The sequence below is a fragment of the Polypterus senegalus genome, chromosome 16 (assembly GCF_016835505.1).
Source record: "Polypterus senegalus isolate Bchr_013 chromosome 16, ASM1683550v1, whole genome shotgun sequence".
In the NCBI taxonomy this organism is placed as follows: domain Eukaryota; kingdom Metazoa; phylum Chordata; class Cladistia; order Polypteriformes; family Polypteridae; genus Polypterus; species Polypterus senegalus.
The window spans coordinates 9,758,334-9,775,180 of record NC_053169.1 but is presented as its reverse complement, the minus strand read 5'-3'; the positions used below and the strand labels follow the sequence as shown (position 1 = coordinate 9,775,180).

General features: G+C 43.9%; 1 long non-coding RNA gene across 2 annotated transcripts in view; it reads right to left on the bottom strand.

Moving 5' to 3' along the window:
* Nucleotides 1-16,847, bottom strand: part of LOC120516918 — a 60,362-nt gene that overhangs the window by 18,016 nt on the left and 25,499 nt on the right. For both annotated transcript variants that reach the window (XR_005630946.1, XR_005630945.1), the window contains exon 2: nucleotides 9,235-9,389. This is a non-coding gene — a long non-coding RNA (uncharacterized LOC120516918). The remainder of the gene's footprint in view (nucleotides 1-9,234; nucleotides 9,390-16,847) is intronic.

The following is a 16,847-nucleotide window of genomic DNA, read 5'->3' as shown; positions in this document are numbered from 1 at the left end:
ATTCTGGCTATCCCTAGGTAACACTTCTACCCGGTCGCCCACTGATGACATCATCTCCATCCCTTCCCATCCACCACTTCACTTCTACTCCAATTTCCAGTCCATCCACCATAAAAATCAGCCATCTTTTCATTGTTTTCACCCGAATGTGTATGAGTGTTCTTACAATCTGTAAAGAAGTTACAATTATTCTGGTTCATCGACAGTATATGGGGACAGTTCCCCAACCCTTAATCTGTCTCTTTGGTCTCTTTATCACTATATTATATATACAGTATATATATACGCCCAGGAGGACCAGAGGAGGGCTTGTGCCTCCTCCAGACTGTGAGGGGGCGTCCGTTCTGGTTATGTAGGGGGCCGCGGGTAAAGGGCTTGGAAGCCCAGCCCTGTAGGGACCCGTGGCCACCACCAGGCGGCGCCCCAGTGCCTGCATATCCCTGGAGCCCAGCACTTCCGCCACACCAGGAAGTGCTGGGGAAGACGACAGGGGACACCTGGACGGCTTCTGGGGGCGCAGCCAGCACTTCCGCCACACTGGGGTGTGGCTATGACTGATTGCCAGGAAGCAGTTGGAGCCCCTCCGGGTTCCCATATAAGGGGCCGTCTCCCTCCAGTCAGCAGTGGATGTCGGGTGGAACAGGACAGAGCTGAAGAGAGGACGGGAGGCGGCCAGGAGAAAGGCATAGGACTTGTGTGGCCTGGACATTTGGGGGAACGGTGCGAGAGGCACTGGGGGTGCACGTGAGCACAATTTGTAAATATTATTGTAAATAAATGGTGTGTGGTGGAACTATGTTGCCCGTCTGCCTGTGTCAGGGTCCCAGTTCATGATATATATATATATATAATGTAGGGCGGCACGGTGGCGCAGTGGCAGCGCTGCTGCCTCGCAGTTAGGAGACCCGGGTTCGCTTTCCAGGTTCTCCGTGCATGGAGTTTGCATGTTCTCCCCGTGTCTGCGTGGGTTTCCTCCTGGCGCTCCGGTTTCCTCCCACAATCCAAAGACATGCAGGTTAGGTGGATTGGCGATTCTAAAAATTGGCCCTAGTGTGTGCTTAGTGTGTTTGTGTGTGTCCTGCGGTGGGTTGGCACCCTGCCCAGGATTGGTTCCTGCCTTGTGCCCTGTGTTGGCTGGGATTGGCTCCAGCAAACCCCCGTGACCCTGTGTTCGGATTCAGCGGGTTAGAAAATGGATGGATATATAATGTATAAAATGTCTGTTTGTCACACAATTATTTGCACACTAATTCTTGATCTTGATCTTGGTCCTAATCACTAGCATATGACCTGACACATTCTGAAAGTTCAAAATATTGGTGGCCGGGACCTGTGGTTGTGTGTTTACAACAAAGTGAGTGTGAAACCGAGTGATAACCACCATCATGGCAGAAAGAGAAACAAGAGCAGCAACATCGGCTGAGCATCAAGTACATCACAGAAAGTGACAAAAAACAAGAAAGAATGAGAAGGCAAGATGCCGAAGCACATAGACAAGCAATGGATTAATCTATTATACAGTGCCTCTCTAATCATATATCACTATCTTTACATCCCATGATAGAAAAACACTATCAATCATATAGTGCCTCTCATGATATATTACTATCTGTCTATCTATTCTCTCTTATCTGCTTCTGCTGATTAACTGTACAGACTGAATCTCTGTTGTTAGTCATTAGCACTAAACCATAAGTAATATGATATATAGTTATAATTGGATATTAACCCTCACCTATTCTGTTTCTCTTCTTGGTACTCAAATGTGGCACTTGGTGCCACGGCCCACCTGTCAAGTTGTTCTGCCTGCCAAAGGTAAAGTCATATCTGATGGAGGATCGCAGGAATCATGGGAGAGAGGGGTCCTTTCATCAGATTGGCTGGCCCAGCACTGACTCAGCTGTGGAATGGCCAATAGGGGGAGGCAGCTTGATGGCCGAAGTCTCCAGGACTCTGGAAAAATCCAAATCCTACTATGGGATATCATCTACTGTAAAATTTTGCTCTGTACTTGTAATATTTCTATTGCACTATTATATTGTATTGAGGATTACTTGTGTTCTGTTATGTGTATTGTGTTGTATTGACCGCCTTAATTTTACACCCACTGCACACAAAACCTACCTGGAAAGGGGGTCTCTCTCTGAACTGCCTTTCCCAAGGTTTTTTCCATTTTTTTTCCCCCTACAAGGGTTTTGTTTTTCCTTGTCTTCTTACAGAGTCAAGGCTTGGGGCGCAGTCAAAAGTTATGGCCTGTTTAAGCCCATTGCGGTATGCCTTGTGTGATTTTGGGCTACACAAAAATAAATTGAATTGTATAATATTGTATTATCTATCTGTTATACATCCTTTCATATCTACCTACCTATTATATAGTTTCTTTCATATCTATCTATTATATAGTGCCTTTCATGTCTACCTACCTATTATATAGTTTCTTTCATTTCTATCTATTATATAGTGCCTTTCATATCTGTCTTTCTATTATATGCTGCCTTTCGTATCTATCTATCTGTATTCCTACCTACTGTAACAAAAGGTGCTATATGGGCGCAGACCTGACACAGACAGACACGGGAGGCACACTTATAAAAGAAATAAACTTTTATTTTCTTCGTCTGTGGGCTATGTCTTCCCCGTACCCACAGACACAACACAGTAGCACACTAAGCACAAACTCAAATAAACACAAATCAAATCTCTCTTTTCTTTGTCTCCTCCACTCCTCTCCCGACTCTGGTTTCCAAAGTAGTGTCTGCTAGTCCTTTATATAGGTCATCCTGAAGTGCTCCAGGTGCTCATTGATCCACTTCCGGCAGCACTTCCGGTTGTGGCAGAAGAACCGCCCACACAGGCTCATGGACAGCTGCAGCACATCCTAGCGGCACCCCCAGATCCCAGCAGGGCTGTAACACACTCCAATTCCCATGAAACGCTGTGGGAGTCCGAGGTAGCGATGCCAACCGGGGGTTTGCCATCTAGCGTTCTGGGTGAGGTGATACACTGTCCTCACTTGCTCCCTGGGTCCTTCCAAGGCAGAGGAGTCCCGGCCAGGTACAGGCCCCGACCATCCATGACACTACCTATTATTTACTTCCTTTCATATCTATCTATTATATATTGCCTTTCATATCTGTCTTTCTATTAGCTACTGCCTTTTGTATCTATCTTATTTAGTTCCTTTCATATCTACAGTATCCATCCATCCATTTTCCAACCCCGAACACAGGGTCACGGGGGTCTGCTGGAGCCAATCCCAGCCAACACAGGGCACAAGGCAGGAACCAATCCCAGGCAGGGTGCCAATCCACCGCAGGACACACACAAACACCAAACACACACTAGGGCCAATTTAGAGTCGCCAATCCACCTAACCTGCATGTCTTTGGACTGTGGGAGGAAACCCACGCAGACACGGGGAGAACATGCAAACTCCACGCAGGGAGGACCCGGGAAGCGAACCTGGGTCTCCCAACTGTGAGGCAGCAGCGCCACCGTGCCACCCATATCTACAGCATCTATCTATCATATAGTGCCTTTTATATCTATCTATCACATGGCATCTTTCATATCTACCTCTCTCTCATATCTATCTTATCATATAGTGTTTCTCTTATCTTTCTGTCTGTCTATTCCTCGATATTTTTTTTGCTTGTCTGTCTTAGGCACTTCCTCTTTTTACCGAAGTTGCTTCTGCAAAGATACAAAAGTTTAAGTAAAAAACTTAAAAAAAAATTAAAAATTACTTGTCATGAAGGTATGACTTGCAGTACTTTTAACATACGCGTTGATACGAGGTGTATTACTGATGCCTGAGCGCTCATATCTCTCCCCCAACCCGCCACCCCCAAGTTCTCATTCCGCCGCGGTTTCTGGTGGCTGAGCCGAGTGACAGTTCAGGTGCGGCGGCATTGATAACCCGATAGAAATTCTCCTCCTGACGACGCTGTCTGTGTCCTTAAGACTGGCAACGGCCGCCATCCTGCCAGCAGTTTGTGCAAAGCCTTCCTCACCACACAAAAACAAAAAGTTGGATCTTCTGTGCATACATCATACGACACCAGCGACCGCAAATGTGATTAAGAAAAAGATTAATCAAAAATACCATGGAGATAAAATGAGACAATCCATCAGTTTAATTAGAAGACAATCAAATCACACTTCTCCCCACCCCGCGCCGGATTCTGAAGCTCGGTGGCAGGCTCGACTTCTAAACGGCAAACAAAGAGCCAGACGAACGCATCATTTGTGTGCAGTAAGTAACGCCATCCACGAAAAATTAGAGCCTTCAATTAGATTTGCATGCACTACTTGTCTATGTTGAGAGCGCCACAACAATGCAAAGAAAATGTCTTTTGTCGGATGATTTAATTACAGGTTTGGTTTATTGCACTAATGAAGAAGTCTGCGTACTTTAAAATCAGTCTCGAAATTCAAGTCAAATGTGAACATTCACTCTGCGGGCACGCGGTTGGCAGTGGGTGATGTCGTCTGCATTATAGAAGCTCCGCGTTGTCAAATGAAAAATTGCAGAATTAAATCTCAATCAGCCCGTCTCCCCTGCCAGCACTCCTGATGCTTTGTTGACGACTCTCCCTGGCATTAGAAATGCCACTTGGCTCTTAAATTGGGAATTATGTCAGCGTGCAGGTTGGGGCATTTCTGTGGAACAGCTAGCTGGCAGATGTTTGACTGTTTCCATCAACTTTTTTTTTTTTGCCACCGTTGACATCGAACATCAATGGATGCCCCAAAAAGCAAATGAGGAAAGAAACAGAAACCAAACAAACGCCAAGCTTTATATAGCACCTTCCATAGTGGACATCGTCACGTGACACAGTCAACACGCCTGAATGGGACTCGCAGGAGCGGCGGCGGCGGCCATAGGAGGGCCGGCACTTAACGTACGCGTTGTGGCAACGCCACGCGGTCTGCCCCATTACGTATTTTCGCACTTCTATGGTGGGCAACCCCCTCCGAGTCTCCCATCGCACCCCCACCCTACACTCCACGAGACGGCTTCAGTAATTCAGCGGGCTTTCGGACCTCCAATGATGAAATTGTAATATCGGCATTGCGCCTTCCACATCACATATACAGCGTGCAGGGGAGGAGGAAGAGGCCGAAACAAAGGGGGGCTGGGGGGCGCCACCATTCTGATCACCTGCTCCAGCCACTGCGTGGAAGTAAAATTGAAATAAACGAATGTTTAAATTGACACGCTGCTTTTACAACCGGGCACCGTCACGTGACACGTTACAAAGCCTGTCGGTTTATTTGGCCCATCCGGTTCTGGGCTGCAGGGCGACGGAGTCGATCCTGGCAATGCAGGGCACAGGGCAGGGAGCACGTATGCCAACGCTGGGTAATTAATTATGAGTCAGGTATGAGTGCAAGGGGGGAGTGCGGAAATGTGTGCGTGCGTGAGTGAGTGAGCCCGCCGTCACCCCCAAAGTGGAGATCCGGCCAGTCGATCAGGGGGCACACCAACACTGGCTAATTAATTATCAGTCCGCTGTAAATACCTGGAAGTGTGGACGTGCGTGTTTGTGTCTTTGTGTGAGCGCATTCTCATGATGGTGGATGGCTGGCACAAAACAGTGCGCCAGTTGATGAGAGGGCACATTTACCCTGACACCAACCTTTTAATTAATTATCTGTCATGTACTGTATGAGTTCAAGGGAAACGGAGTGAGTGAGTGAACTACTGTATATGACCAAAGTGGATAGCTGGCCCAAAACAGGGTGCCAGTCTATCAGATGGTACATTTATCCCTGACATCAACCTTTAATTATCAGTCAGGTATGAGTTGAATTGAGTGTAGGGGGGAGTGTGCACGAGTAAGTGTGCTCTCACCATTGAAGTGGACCTCTGGCCCTGGACAGGGTGCCATTCAATCAGAGGGCACACCAACACTGGTGAATCAGGCAGGGATGAGTGCAAGGGAGTGTGTGTGTGTGTGTCACGCACAAAGTAGACATAACACAGCTCATTATGCGTTGATCTACTCTTCAAAACATGGTTATAAAAACAAATTGATAATCATTAATTTAGATCACGCCATAATGCAAATACAAAACAAAAATAACGGAATCATCACATTCTTTATATTCAGAAATAAGGCAGGAAGGTTAAAGAAACATGCGAGAAAAATGTACTGAAGGCATTGTGCTACCACCTACATAAGAAAACATAAATGATTAATAAACGTAATTTTAACAAATGTTACATAAAATAATAAGGATAAAAAAAAAACTTGAAAATGAATAATTCATAAACCACAAACAACAAAAAAGGAAAACACGGATGAGCCAGGGAACAAATAACAGCTGTAATATAACATTATTGATATGCTGAATACTCAGAATCTGTCTATCTATCTATCTATTATATAGTGCCTTTCATACATAGATATATATGTATTATATAGTACTTTTCATATCTCTATATCTATCTCTAATATAGTGCCTATCTATCTATCTATCATATAGTGCCTTTCACATCTATCATCTATCTATTGTGCCTTTCATGTCTATCTACCTATTTATTATATAGTGCTTTTCATATATACTGTATATATATATATATATATATATCTATGTATTATATAGTACCTTTCATATCTACCTATCTATCAGTTGTTACGTGTAAATTGGTGAGCAGCAATGGCAAGTGTATCTATTTAAGCTGACATCGACAGCACAATGGCGCGTGCAGAAAGTGAAGGGCTCTGAACACATTCTGAATGCTCTTTCCAAACTCTTACCATAGTGAACGATAGGGGGCGCCCTCGCTCCCTTGAACCCCTGTCCACGACTCCAGACACCAGGTAAAAGTCCTCAAATTGACTTTATTTTCTTGCCACAGTGCACAAAGCACACTCTCCACCACAATTCTCATTAAACTCACAAATACTCAATAATAAACAATCCTCCAGCTCCCAGACACGTTGCCACCCTTCCACCCAGCTCAGCTCATTGTCTGTGAGTTTCCATAGTCCTTTTATACCTCCTGACCCGGAAGTGTTTCTGCTCAATAGTCCACAAGTCCTTATTCCTTCCAGGTCAGGGTAAATAGTCCCTTTCTTCAACCCGGAAGTCCGTCGCTCTTCCTGTGACGAACCTCTGGGTCACAGGGCACGAAGAAGCCCTCGGTCCTCCCTGCAGCTCCCTCCTGTGGCCCCCACGGCATCCAGCAGGGCTTTGCATAAAAACTCCAATGTCCATGATGCCCTGCTGGTCTTCTGGGGACCTCCACGCTGCAAGGAGGGCTCCACCTGGCGGCTTGGGGGTATTGGCCAGGATAAATGGCCGGCCATCCATCACACCATCCAAGCTAAGGGAGCTCGGAGAGGAAAGAATGGGATAAACTGCCCAAATCCAGGAGCAGCAGGCTTGTAGAGAAGCAGACTTGAACCTGGAATTGCTACCAAAGGGACTTCAACAAAGTGTTGAATGCTTGTATAAGTGAAGAGATTGGAGTTTTTTGCTTCTGAATCAATTTGTAAATCTTGCTGTAAACACATTTTCACTTTGTCATTGTTGGTTTTTGAGTGAGGATTGAGGAGTAAAAGTGGCCAATCTATCCATCTAAAATGAACAGTAGCAATGCAGAGAATTCACTCGAGCTCCATATGCGCAAAGCATACAATTATACATCTCAAAATTATATATCGAGCACATCTGTCTCGACTAAAACTCTCCAGGGCGAGATCCAACCTGCAAACGTTGCAACCAAGCCCCAGCCTCACTGGGTCACATGTTCTGGGCCTGCACCAAATTAACATTATTCTGGACAAACATTTTTAATTACCTCTCAGACAGCCATTAACAGCTGTGTTTGGTGGTCTTCCAGAGGGGCTTAAAGTGGAGAAGGACAAACAAATTGTGATGGCATTCACTACACTGTTGGCACGCAGACTCATTCTGATAAACTGGAAGAACCCAAACTCTCCTCTTTTAAGTCAGTGGGAAACTGATGTGTTATATTATTTGAAATTGGAAAAAATCAAATACTCAGTTAGTGGATCCGTACAGACTTTTTTCAAAACATGGAAGGATCTAATCAGTAATATTTTAAAATAAGTTTATAAAGCACAGAGAATTTATTAATTTAGGTATGTTTACAAGCCTTAAATTTTACGCCGTTTGGCTTGCTCTCTTCTCTCAGGGGTGGAGATCGATCTGTTCTTAACTCAATTCTTCTTTTTGTAAAAACTTGATTGCTTTGTATGGATTGTAATAAAATTAATAATAAAAAAAAAAATGAACAGTGCAGAAAGTGAGGAGGTCTAACTTTTCAAATCCATTACAGCAGTTTGTGTTTGTCTGTTACATCCTAACAGTTCTTGTAATGCATGCATTGGGAAATAATAGAATAATAAAGAGCGAGAGAGAGAGAGAGGGTTTGGCCGGCTCTATTCTGACATTTTACAGTTTATGCCCAAGACCTCGATGAGATGTTAATAAGTTCAGCTGTGTCCCTTCACACCTTTTTGCTTCACGAGGTCACACTCAAATGAGCGAATGGTGATCGTGAGTTGTGACCCCGGGCATCTGTAATCCGGCTCAATGATGTCACCATACTAAATGTCCATCTTTCTGAAGTGACCTGCTGGCCTGCAGTAATATTCTGAGAGCGGGATACGTTCCCGAGCGAGGCGGTGGTGACAGCAGCAGCAGCAGCAGCAGCCCGAGACTCATTACAGTCCTTGTCAAGCGAGAGAATTTCCTTAACGAGACGCCCAACGCGTGTTTTTGGACTCATTACGGCGGTTCTACACGCTTTCATGCAAGCCGTAGGATCACAGCTGGGACAGTTGCTTAGCAACCGCGATGCTTGACCCAGGTGTGCAAATTGCAGACCTTATTAAGATTCTCCGTAGTCGCGGCTCGGAGTTTGCAAAGTTTTAACAAGCGTTTTGCTGCCCGCGCCGGCCTTCCTTCTGATTTCTCCGATTTCACCGACGTTGGCCTAATTTTCTAAACAAAACTTTCTTTGCTGTTGTTCCCCAGAAGAGCCATCGAGTCATTAATCAAGTGTTGCAACAAATAAAAGTAAGTTGTGGTAAGTTTACACTCCACCCTCCCCCTCCCCAAACCCCACCACCACCACTTCAGTTTTAACATAGTTTCATTCTCCCCTGGCATCCCAGCTGGCATTAAGTGGGTCAGAAAAAAAAAAAAACTTCAAATATTTAGGAAAACATAAAGAAAGAGAAGAAAATAAAATACTTGGCACTGGAAGACATGAAGATGTGGGTCCAAGTCCAGGTGGGTGCTGAGCTGTGTCAGACGGGGTCCAAATCCATTCCAGTTACGGTGGGGTGAGATCACTTCATCTTCATTCTGTTGTCCTTGCATGAGATGAGAAGCTTAGTCTTATTCCTCTAAATCAAAATAAATCACAAAATTAGCACAGGAGTGGGTGAGCGTCCATGCTAAACATGATAAAGGAGTAACCATAAGACCCCAAGAGACCCTGAGGACTTCCATCTCTGTTGTGCCCATGTAAATGGGGCGTTATTATGGGCTGGCCTAGCCATTATGAAAAATGGCAAGGAGAATGGAACCAATTTCTTTAAAGTGGGCACGGGTTTGTCATGCTTAGCGGCCACCACTAGGAGGCACTACTGAATAATACCTTTCTACAATTTACATTGAACCCTGGCCCTACCTGGGACCTGTATGTAATATTATGAAAGATCACACTAGAAGATTTGGCGCTTGGTCTGGCCTCAGAAGCTTAAGTCATATACTGTGTCACATTTGTCATTTCAACAGATGGCGCATTACAAACATTAAACGCTGATTTTACAAATTCCATACACAATTGCTTAAACCAGGGACATATGTATTGCAGCTGTCATTCCAAGAGAAGGTGCATTTGCCGCTATAAAATGTTTGTGATGTATATGCCATTTGGTTTGGGATTCATAAAAGCAGTGGTAATGTTTTTGTTGCACCATCTGTTGGAATGGAAAATGCAATGCATATGTATCTGTTACATACCATTTAGAATGAGATTCGTGAAAGTAGTGTTAATGTCTGTAATGCACCATCTGTTGGAATAACAGCTGCAATACATATGTCTCCGTTTTAAGCAATTTCGTATGAAATTTGTAAAAGCAGTGTTAATGTTTGTAATGCGCCATCTGTTGGACAGACGGAGGTATTACAACTGGAAAGACACAGTCGTTCGTCCATTTATTAGATTATTCTCATCTATTTCTAATTTTTTTTCTTGCATCTTCTAAAGCACTTTGAGCCCCCGTGTTTGTAGGAAAGTGTGTTGTAGAAATCAGTGTTCTTGTTTTTGTTGTTGTAGAGTTTGCCAGACTCTGAAGTGAGCTGGAAGAAGGTTCTGTGGTCTGAGGAGACCACAATTGAGCTTTTTTCCCCATCAGATTACACTTCATGTTATCAAAAACTCACCATATGATGGAATCTAGCGTGAAAGGCACTATAAAACATAACGACTGAATTGTCTTCTTCTGATGTAATGCAGGGAGTTCAAAGTCATCTGTACTTTACTCGTTTATTATTTGTCATGTATTTGTTACATCAATCGGGTCAGGCTGTGGTGGCCTTCTTCTCCTTACCCTTTCTGCTGGGCTGATTTCTGCTCGGCTGTTCGTCTTAATGGAGGTTCACCAGGGGGGCCGTGCCAGCCAAAGGGGGATGCAACATTTCAACCTGAGACAAGCGAAAGGGCAACTGGGCACTGAGCTTTGATCTATTGTGAATCAGCATATGCTGTTGATACGACAGACCATTCCAACAGATGGCGCACCTCTACCATTTCTATGTAATGCGTTTTATCCCTGCAAACGTCTGTGATGGTGCAACAGAAAATGGAATCCTCCTGCCGTTGTATTTCCTCCGAGTTGTTTTGGAGCTGCCGGACAGACTGTGTTTTCATGGCTAAACGGTTATAATATCAACATGCAGATTATGAATGATGACAAAGTTGTCCGCAATGTGTAATTGTGTATAATTTGCAGCGTTTACGCTTGGTCTTAATTAAACTAGAGACAGCGCACAAATTAACACAAATCTAAAAGCCTCTTCTATGGCAATTACCCATTGAGAACAAGCAGCCATCAGCTTTCGCTTTTCTAAATGATCTTTTCAGGGCCTAATCCACTCACTGAGCGCGCAGCTCAGCTTCTTCTTCTCCAAATCAGGCTTGGCTGACTGCTCTCAAAAGTTGAAGCAGATGTTCCTTCATCAGTCCTTATGTTGAAATCAGCCATCTTATTACCAGCATACTCTGTGTTTCACAGGCTGGCTCTTTACAGACCAAAGCTCAACGGTCCAGTTGCACTTTGCTAGTCTCTTGTCGAATCGTGTGCCCCCCACTTCTCCCGGCGCGGCCCCCTTGAAGGACCTCCCTTAAGACAAACAGCTGAGCATAAATCAGCCCAAGGAGAAGAAAATGAAATTCAGTCCTGGGCAGAGAGGCCGACGCTTGATACGACAAATTTATGACAAATAATAAACATGAAGGTACGGATGACATTGAACCCCTTGCATTACATTTGCACACGACGATTCAATTTTTGTTTTATAGTGCCTTTCACCATCAATACCATCATAAGGTGATTTAATAAAGCAGCTGCCGAGATCACTGCACTGTACACCCCCATTCATTCATTCATCCATCATTAAACCTGCACAGGGCTCGCTCGGGGTCACGGCAGCCAGAGATCATCCCGACAGAACCAGACGCACGGTGACAGGAGAAACAGCCTTAAAATGAAGGTGGCTGTGGGTCCAACTTAAAATCCAGCAGTAGTGAGGAGCGAACCCAGTGGAGTTCACTTCGCCACAAGTTCGGCGAAATCTCAGAAATGTCTGCAAACTCCACTTAACTCCGGAAAATGCAGTGGTGGAGGGAGAAACTGAACTGGTTTTGAGCGGCTTATAATGGTGCAATGGTGTTTTAAGTGTCCCTTAGAGCTAGCAATGCATGTGCCAATTACGATGGACCAGTTATTGTGGGTAAAAATGGGATCTGCGCTACCACTGTGCCAACGTGCCTTAAACAACAAAAGACACAGACGGAACAAACACCACAGGCAAAGCATTACAAATGGCCAACAGCCACCAATACTTAAATTAATATTGTGACCACCAGGGGGTACTGCAGCACCCCAAACTGCGACACAATGGCACGGACACATGTTCCAGTGTCAATTAAAGACGTAATCCTGTGAATATCCTACACACAGGTCTCAAAGAACACAAACACACAGAGTCTCTTCTGTCTCTCCTCCAATCATCCATGTAAGCTTCATCCACCTCCACCTGACTCTGAAACTGGCTGCTCCTTTTATACAAAACCTGGGGGTACTTCCAGTGTGGAAAACTTCAGGGTGAGGCAGAGTAGCACTCATTAATCCCCTCAGCACCTCCTGGTGGCACCCATGGAATCCAACTGTGCTGTTCCCAGGGACTATACAGTAGCTCCCAGCATTCCCTCTGGTTATCTGTAGACACACCATACCCTGGGGACGCTGCCACCTAGTGTTCTGGGGAAGACAATAACCACAATAATTTAATCTTTTGTCATACTGGCCTCCCAGCTGGGTAAGGATCTGTCTTCAGCTCAGACTGGGATGCCAGTTCCGGTGTTACATCCCCCACTATAATTATATTCATTATATATATATATATATATTTGTTTATACTATATACTATAGTATATATATATATATATATATATATATATATATATATATATATATATATATATATATATATATGCATTCGGTATATACATATACATATATACATACATATATATAAAACCTAAGCCTAAAAGTGCAACGATTTTATGCAACAATTTAATGTGACTTTTTTGTCACGCTTTAAATCGGGCTTATTTTAAAACCTACATATATATGTTTGGTATCATTCTTTTCAGAATTTATCGAACTTTAATGTGATGTTGTTAGATTTTCAGATTCAGATTCCTTTTTTAAATCATAAACTAAAATATCAAGAAAGTCATGATTTTTAATATCGATAATGTTGTGGCGTTTATTTTCGATCGAGTAAACATTCTTTCACAGGAATAAACTATTAAATGGACATGGACAGCCAGCTTCAAATCATCCCATAGTTTTTGATGATATTCAAGTCAGGGGACTGTGACGGCCATTCCAGAACATTGTACTTCTCACAATCCTGCTCATATGCCGCTTCTGTATTTTTCTTGGCCTGCCAGACCTGCTGGGTTGGTTTAACAGCAACTGTGCCTGTGGCCTTCCATTTCCTGACTCCATTCCTTACAGTTGAAACTGACAGTTTAAACCTCTGAGATAACTTTGTGTAGCCTTCCCCTAAACCAGGAGACTCGACAATCTTTGTTTTCAGATCTTTGGAGAGTTGCTTTGAGGATCCCATGCTGTCTGTCGCTCTTCAGAGGAGAGTCAAAGGGAAGGAACCACAACTTGTAATTGACCACCTTAAATACCTTTGACCACTCATGATTGGACACTCCTGTCTATGAAGTTCAAGGCTTGACAAGCTCATCCAACCAAGTAATCAGCACTGAGCAGTGACAGGCATTCAAATCAGTACAATGACAAGGGGACCCACATTTGTGCACAGCCAGTTTCACATTTGATTTAATTTCATACAACTAAATACTGCTTCACTAAAAATCTTCGTTCGGAAAACACCGCAGTGCTCAGATGTTCCTAGGAAATGAAAGACATGCCACTGTTATCGTTATTGTTGAAAGGAGAGTCAATTATTATGGAGGCTGAGAGGGGGTCCCAAACTTTTTCATATGACTGTATATAAATTTACACTAAAGAGTTCAATCTTTGTCTCATCAGACCAGAGTTCATTTTTTTTCATCTTTAACAAATTTGCAAAAACCTCAAATAAACTTTTTTCATGTTGTCATTATGGGGTGTTGTGTGTAGAATTATGAGGAAAAAAATGAATTTAATCCATTTTGGAATAAGGCTGTAAATGTGGAGAAAGTGATGCACTGTGAATACTTTCCAGATGCACTATATATATATATATATATATATATATATATATATATATATATATATATATATATATACACACAGTACTGTATATCTATACTAATAAAAGGCAAAGCCCGCACTGACTGACTCATCACTAATTCTCCAACTTCCCGTGTAGGTAGAAGGCTGGCCCCATCTTCACGAAATTTGGTAGGTGGCTTCCCTGCGCTAACCAAAACCGATATACGTACTTATTTCGGTGGTATGACGCCACTGTCGGCCGCCATATTGAATTTTCCAAATCTCACTAATTCTCCAACTTCCCGTGTAGGTTGAAGGCTGAAATTTGGCAGGCTCTTTCCTTACAGCTTACTTACAAAAGTTAACCAGGTTTCATTTCGAAATTCTACGCGTAATGGTCATAACTGGAACCTACTTATGCACATATATACCGGCCATAGCCTGCAGCTCCGTCGCCGTGTGAGACGGAGTTGCGTCCCTCATCATCACACCTTCCACGTAATTGAGTGCCTTCCCATATAAGGCCGTCTGTCGGCAGCAATCCAATAGACACGCTGCTGCTAAATATTCGCGGGTGAAGGACTGTGCTTATGGAAACGAAGATGACATGGTCAGGGTGGTGTTTGGCACAAACTCAGCGGAACTGCGAGAGAAACTTTTAAGTGCCGGGTCTTAACTAACATTAAATAAAGCCGTAGACATCGCACAAGATAGCCAAGCACAGCTCAGAACCTTCAATGCATGCAGTACGAGCGGCTCACATGAACTGACTGTGAACGTAGTACGCAGACAAAAAGCAAGAGCTCCAAAGAGCGCTAAACAAAAAAGCATTACACAATTGAGAAGGCAGCAAAAGAATATGAAGCGTGTGACACATACAAGCCTATTCATAAGTGCAGCTACTGCGGAAACAAACAACACGGTGGAAAAAGTCAATGTCCAGGTAAAGGAAGACAGTGTAAAAAAAACCCCTGCATGAAGTGTGTCAGGTCTCAGATAAAGAGGAAGACAAGCTGTTTATTGATGCAGTAAAAAAGGAATCGATGAATGAAACCTGTTATCTTTACAACGGTTGACAAACACGGAATGTAACTTGAACACAACACATCCTACAAATACGAACCTGATTGAAAGAAATAATGATAATCAAATCCTTGATGACAGCAACACTCATAAGACTCACAAAAAAATTACATTGACAATCATGTTACGTTATTTTTAAAATGTTCCCTTTTCTTTTTCATAACTTCTTTAACACACTACCTCTCCGCTGCAAAGCACGGGTATTTTGCTATATATTATTATATATATACACTGCTCACAAAAATTAAAGGAACACTTTAAAGAAACACATTAGATACATCAGATCTCAATATGAAGTTGGATATCTATACCAATAACGACAGGGCAATGTCTTAGGAACGAAAGGATGCCAAGTCTTTTAATGGAAATAACAGAGGGCTCAATTATGTAGACACCCTAAAATCAGAGTGAAATGAAGATGTGGCAGGCTAGTCCATTTTTTCAAAAACTTAATTTCTGCTACTCAAAATGCTTTTCAGTATCTTGTGTGGCCCCACGAGCTTGTATGCATGCTTGACAACGTCGGGCATGCTCCTAATGAGACGACGGATGGTGTCTTGTGGCATTTCCTCCCAGATCTGTATGAGGGCATCCCTGAGCTGTTGTACAGTCTGAGGAGCAACCTGGCGGCACCTAATGGACCGAAACATAATGTCCCACAGATGTTCTATTGGGTTTAAGTCAGGGGATCGTGAAGGCCATTCAATTGTTTCAATTCCTTCATCCTCCAGGTACTGCCTGCATACTCTTGCCACATGAGGCCGGGCATTGTCGTGCATTAGGAGGAAACCAGGACCTACTGCACCAGCGTAGGGTCTGACAATGGGTTCAAGGATTTCATCTCGATACCTTATGGCAGTCAGAGCACCATTTCCTACGCAGTAGATGTCTGTGCGTCCCTCCATGGATATGCCTCCCCAGACCATCACTGACCCACCACCAAACCTGTCATGTTGAACGACGTTGCAGGCAGCATATCGTTCTCCTTGTCTTCTCCAGACTCTTTCACGCCTATCACAGCTGCTCAGGGTGAACCTGCTCGTCTGTAAAAGTACAGGCGCCAGTGGCGGACTTGCCAATTCTGGTGTTCTTGAGCAAATGCCAGTCGAGCTCCACGGTGCTGGGCAGTGAGCACAGGGCCCACTACAGGACGCCGGGCCCTCAGGCCATCTTCATGAAGTCTGTTCCTGATTGTTTGGGTAGAGACATTCACACCAGTGGCCCTCTGGAGGTCATTCTGTAGGGCACGAGCAGTGCTCAGCCTGTTCCGCCTTGCACAAAGGAGCAGGTATCGGTCCTGCTGATGGGTTGAGGACCTTCTACGGCCCTGTCCAGCTCTCCGAGAATAACAGCCAGTCTCCTGAAATCTCCTCCATGTTCTGGAGATTGTGCTGGGAGACACATTAAACCTTCTTGCTGCAGCACGTGTGGATGTGCCATCCTGGAGAAGTTGGACAACCTGTGCAACTTCTGTAGGGTTAAGGAATCGCCTCATACTGCCAGTAGAGATGATTACTCAAGCCAAAACTAGCACGAGTGGAAAACCAGCCAAAAAAGATCAAGAGGGAGAAACTTGAAATGACCTCCACATGTAAAACCAGTCCTGTTTTGAGGGTTTTCTAATTGTTGCCACTTTAGTGCACCTGTCGTTAAGTCCATGAACACCAATACAGCTGAAAGTGATTAACAATGACCTCAGCTGCTTAACCAACCAGAAAATTATCAGACAGGTTTAATTGATTCCATGCCAGG